General features: G+C 39.1%; 1 pseudogene; it reads left to right on the top strand.

Annotated features, from left to right (window-relative positions):
- Positions 1 to 615: 615 nt before the first annotated feature.
- Positions 616 to 5,985, top strand: LOC145166154 (G-type lectin S-receptor-like serine/threonine-protein kinase At2g19130; annotated as a pseudogene).
- Positions 5,986 to 6,225: the final 240 nt, after the last annotated feature.

Consider the following 6,225-nt stretch of genomic DNA (forward strand, 5'->3'; position numbering starts at 1 on the left):
AAATAAAAGGTAAATATAATTTACATAAGAATTAGGTTTAAATATAGATAACGATACACTTCTTATTAGTAAAAATAATTATGTAAAAAAGGAATTTGTATATGTCTATACAACCTTACATTTTATGAAAATGAATTTATAGTAAATTTGGAAAACGATTTTGTAACAAAAAAATAATTTGTAAAAGGAAAAAAAAAAGCTAAAAAACACGCAGAAAAATAAAGATATAAATTTTTTAAAAACAAGTACCATTCATAATAACAAATGTAGAAAAAGTTGTAAAAACAAATAAACTGTAAACAAAATTAATTTTGTAAAAACAAATTTGTGATTTTGTGAAAAGGATTCCATAAAAAACAAAATCTCTAGAAAAAGTAATTTAAAAAAAAAGTTGGGAAAAAAGCTATATAAATGTTTGGACCAAGCTTATAAAGATATTAAAATATGAGACAAATGTGTAATGGTTAAATGTGTTGACAAAGAGGACTGGGTAGACTGAAATTGACATGGTGGAATTGTCGGTAATTGGTAGTTGAATTGCCATTTTCAGCAATTAGTAGTTCTTATATTTTTTTCTTACATTGTTATGCTTTTTTATTATTGTAGGAATCAGCATATGCAGAAGCTAGCTGAGCATAATAAGCATGATTGTAATTCCTTCTCAGCTCTTTTTCTTTTTGTATTTGTTTTCCATTCCTTCTTTCTCATCAGGAGCTAATAATACTTTAGCTGTGAATCAATCTCTCACTGGGAACCAGACCCTTGTCTCTCCTGCAGAAAATTTTGAATTGGGTTTCTTTAAACCAGGTCAGTCTCCCAACTATTACATAGGAATTTGGTACAAGAAAGTCAAAACAACTCCTCAAACAGTAGTCTGGGTAGCAAATAGAGAGACACCCATCTCCGATGCATTCTCTTCTAAATTACAAATTGTCAATGGTAACTTAGTGCTCTTAAATGAGTCAAACACCCAAATTTGGTCTACAAATATAACCCCAACACTTACACCCACAACTTCTGCATCAGTAGTTCTTCTTGATGATGGCAATTTAGTTTTGAGATATAATTCAAGTTCAAGTTCAATCACACCAATTTGGCAAAGTTTTGATCATCCAACCGATACTTTCTTGCCTGGTGGCAAATTGGGAGACAACAAGCGTACAAACACAAAGCAGATTATCACTTCATGGAAAAGTACAGAAGATCCTGCAATGGCTCCCATTTCTTTAGAGGTTGATCAAGATGAGAAACAGTATGTTATTAAATGGAATAAAAGTATAGAGTATTGGGCTAGTGGATCTTGGAATGGTCGAATCTTTCGCTCTGTACCTGAAATGAGATCAAATTATATCTATAACTTCAGCTACGTTGACAATGAAAATGAGAGTTATGTTACATATTCTTTATATAATCCATCAATTATTTCTAGATTCATCATATATTTCTCAGGGCAGATTCGACAGCTGTCATACTTGGAAACTACCGAACAGTGGAGTTTATTTTGGTCTCAACCTAAAACACAGTGTGAGGTCTATGCTTTATGTGGGGCCTTTGGGATTTGCAGGCAGACTGTGTTACAATTCTGTAATTGCTTGACTGGGTTCACACCTAGATCAGAGAGTGATTGGAATCAGAGTGATTTCTCCAGTGGATGTGTGAGAAAAACCAATTTGCAGTGTGGGAGAAACGTGGAAAAGCCTGATTTTCTCATGATTAGTGTCAAGAGTCTACCACCAAATAACTCTACGGCAGTTGGGAGTGCTGGAGAATGTCGTACCACCTGTTTGAAGAATTGCTCATGTAATGCTTACTCTTTTGTCGATAATCAGTGTTTGGTTTGGGATGGAGATCTCTTGAACCTCTCCGAAGACAATGATAGTGGGAAAACAATCTTTGTCAAAGTCGCTTTGAAAGATCTTCCACATCACAAGAAGAGTAATCCGGTCAACATGGGTGCTGTTGTTGGGTTTGTAGGAGGTGTGGTTTTTGTCTTGGGTGTACTTTTGGTCTTGATCTATAGAAAAAAGAGGATATCATTATCGGTGGGTAAGACGACAATGGAGGGATTGTTGGTGTCATTTGTCTACAAAGATTTACAAATTGCCACCAAAAGTTTCTCGGACAAATTGGGAGGAGGTGGCTTTGGCTCCGTTTTCAAGGGGGTTCTGCATGATTCGTCCATTGTAGCATTGAAAAAGCTTGAAAGCATCAGCCAAGGAGAGAAGCAGTTCAGGAGCGAAGTCAGCACAATCGGTACTATCCAACATGTTAATCTTGTACGCCTTCGTGGGTTTTGTGCACAAGGTAACAATTAGCTGTTGGTGTATGATTACATGGCAAACGGCTCTCTGGACACCCATATTTTCCATGGAAAGCAAGTTCTAAACTGGGAAACGAGGTATCCGATTGCACTTGGAACTGCAAGAGGCTTGGTTTATCTTCATGAGAAGTGCAGAGACTGTATCATTCACTGTGACATAAAGCCAGAAAACATTCTTTTAGATGCCAAATTCTGTCCTAAAATTGCATATTTTGGTTTGGCAAAGCTTGTTGGTCGAGACTTTAGTAGGGTTTTGACAAGTACAAGGGGGACAATAGGATATCTAGCACCAGAATGGTTATCGGGGGTGGCTGTTGTTGAGTGTGAAGCCATTGGGTTAGTCAAAAGAAGTGGCAGGAAACAAGGACTCTCATGTGAACATGGAAAAATTGTTACGGCTGCAGAATTTCAACAATGGTGGCCTTATCAATTTCACATGTATGTGAATGGAAGAAAAAAACTTACGACTCAAAATATTATAAATAGGCTTCTTCCTTTCATTTGTAAAATTTGTATCTAGTGTAACAAAGAAAGAGTGCAGATTAGCACCAAGAAATATAAACTCCTAGTTACCGGTGGACGTAGGTCAGAGAATGACCGAACCACGTTAAATCCCTCGTGTTCATCCTTGTGTTCTTGTTTTTCGTGAGCTGTGTGTGTGTTTAGAGTCGTGTGTTAAGTGTCTCGATCCTAACAAGTGGTATCAGAGCAAGGTTGTAGCTCCAGAAGGTGATTTTAAGTTTTTGGTCGAAATTTTTTTCGTCAAAAACGATTTTGGTGTATACCGTTGGAAAGGTCTCGTTCCGAAGATTCCGAAAATATTTTTTTATGAATTTTTTGACCACCGGAAGACGTCCAAATCGCCGGTCAAAAGTTTGCCGGAATAGTGACCGGAGAAACCAGTTCCACCGGAGAAGACGACATTGTAGACCGGAGTTCCGCCGGAGAAGACGGCACTGTAGACCGGAGTTCTGCCGGAGAAGACGACACTGTAGCAGACACTGTAGCAACACTGTGGCAGATTTGAAAAATTGCAGTTTAGCCCCTGAACTTTCAGAAAATTGCAGTTTAGCCCCTGCACTTTCAGAAAATTGCAGTTTAGCCACTAATCTTTCAGAAAATGGCAGAAAGCAGTAAGCTTCAGATTGAGAAGTTTGATGGGAAAGATTTTGGTTGGTGGAAGATGCAAATTGAAGATTTGCTCGTGCAGAAAGACTTGGACGCAGTTTTAGGTGAAAAACCGGAGGCGATAACACAGGCAAACTGGGAGATTTTGGATAAGAAGGCCAAGGCATTTATTAGACTGACTTTGTCAAAGGATGTTGCCTTCAACATTTTGAAGGAGACCTCGGCAAAGGGAATCATGGAGGCATTGTCTAATATGTACGAGAAGCCGTCGGCAACAAATAAAGTCTTCCTGATTCGGGAACTAGTCAACACAAGGATAAGGGAAGGAAGTTCAGTTACAGTACACATCAACAATTTGAACTCGATTTTATCCAGACTTGGGTCAGTGGGAATAAAATTTGAGGACGAAGTTCAAGCTTTACTACTGTTATCATCATTACCTGACAATTGGTCCGGAACAGTTACAGCCGTTACTAGTTCCGCAGGATCGAAAGAGCTCACTTTTGAGGGAATTCGGGATTTAATTCTAGGAGAAGACGTCAGACGGAGAAATTTCGGGGAATCATCAAGTGAACAATTAAATGCGGTCAGAGGTAGAAGAAATAACAGAGGTAGTGGGAGCGGGAACAGGAGAAGGATTCAGTCGATGACTCGAAATGATGTGACTTGTTGGAACTGTAAAGAGGTTGGACATTTCAGGAATCAATGTCCAAAAGACAAGAAAGAAGTTAACGTTGCAGTAGACCATTCAGATGATGATGTTTTGATCTGTAGTGTGGAGAGCAATGTGGATTCCTGGGTTATGGATTCAGGTGCTACATTTCACGCTACCCACAGCCGTGAAGCACTGCGGAATCTGAAAGAAGGGGATTTTGGTAAGGTAAGACTGGCGAACGATGACGTTCTTGATGTGACGAGCATAGGTGACTTAGTTTTGAAGACTCCAGTTGGTCCATGGACTTTGAAGGATGTCCGGGTAATTCCAAGTCTAAAGAAACAGTTGATTTCTGTTGGGCAGTTGGATGAACAGGGACACGAGGTTAAGTTCAGGAACGGGCAGTGGAAGGTTGTCAAAGGAAATCTTGTGATAGCTCGTGGACATAAGAGGGGTTCATTATATATGGTCAGTTTACCGTCTGAGGGAGTAGCCGTCCCAGTTCAGAAGAAAAACAAAATCCGGTTCATAGAGTCTCGTGGACAGAAGAAGGTTTGCTTTGCAGATGGAAAACCCAGAGTCACAGGTCAGATTCAGGTTGAACGTGTTTGGAACGGTTCAGAAAAACCAGTCAAGGGCATTCATAGCAGTGGGAGCAAGGGTTGTGCTTCAGCTAGAATACCCAGAACACAGTGGGTTAAGAGAACCAGTATTCCATCTGTAAAAGTCTCTCCAGATTATCTGCTTCATATGGAGAGTGTCGTTTGTTCTCAGGATGTTCCAGGATCGGGCAGTTCATTTCAGTGGGAGCCGATGGAGACATAGAACAGGTCAGTGGCAGACTTAGCCATGGCTGATGTGTTGGAGCTAACGAAAGCTTCAACTGGCCTTCAGGTTAATTGAAGAGAAGGCAGGGTAACTAGGAAGGAGTTAAAATCAAATACAGATGCACAGATGAAGCACAGGTGAAGATTGTTTCGTGGCTTCAAGTGGGAGATTGTTGAGTGTGAAGCCATTGGGTTAGTCAAAAGAAGTGGCAGGAAACAAGGACTCTCATGTGAACATGGAAAAATTGTTACGGCTGCAGAATTTCAACAATGGTGGCCTTATCAATTTCACATGTATGTGAATGGAAGAAAAAAACTTACGACTCAAAATATTATAAATAGGCTTCTTCCTTTCATTTGTAAAACTTGTATCTAGTGTAACAAATAAAGAGTGCAGATTAGCACCAAGAAATATAAACTCCTAGTTACCGGTGGACGTAGGTCAGAGAAGGACCGAACCACGTTAAATCCCTCGTGTTCATCCTTGTGTTCTTGTTTTTCGTGAGCTGTGTGTGTGTTTAGAGTCGTATGTTAAGTGTCTCGATCCTAACAGCTGTCACAGCCAAAGCAGATGTTTATAGCTATGGAATGATGCTTTTTGAATTGGTTTATGGTAAAAGAAATGCAAAACCATCTGAAGATTCAAGGAGTAAATACTTCCCGGGTTTGGTCGCAAATGTTCTTATAGATGGAACTGATATCCTTAGCGTACTAGACAGTAGGTTAAACAGGGAAGCTTGTGTTGAACAAGTGACAAAATTTTGCAAAGTTGCATGTTGGTGCATCCAAGATGAGGAAGAGAGAAGGCCTACCATGAGTCTGGTGGAACGGATTCTTGAAGGTGTTTTGGATGTGGACATGCCTCCGATGCCCAAGATCTGTGACTACAATTGTTGATTGATAACACATACATTGTAGTCAGTCACATTGGACGTGGTGATTTCCAGTCCAAGGCTTATATTTTTCAAGGCAATTAATTCCCTTTATTTTCTATGTTATATTAAATGTTAGACATAATATTGTTGTAAAATAAATGAGTCGTGGACTTTTTTTTTTGTTGTTGCAAATTGATTATCGTTATTGTGAAAATACGACAATAGATTAGGTGATCTCTTAACCTTTCAAATAATAAGTCGGTTGGTTGGTACTGAAGTTTGAATTGGCTTTGCTAAAAAGGAACGGGCAGTCACAATAACGACCTATAGTAAATTACAGAAATGGTCCCTGTGGTTGGCACAAGGTCACAGTTTTAGTCAAAGTTTCATAAATTTCACGTTAATTATCTATCGATGTTT

The sequence above is a fragment of the Lactuca virosa genome, chromosome 3 (genome assembly GCF_052849685.1).
Source record: "Lactuca virosa cultivar CGN04683 chromosome 3, Lactuca_virosa_CGN04683_v6, whole genome shotgun sequence".
NCBI classification, from domain to species: domain Eukaryota; kingdom Viridiplantae; phylum Streptophyta; class Magnoliopsida; order Asterales; family Asteraceae; genus Lactuca; species Lactuca virosa.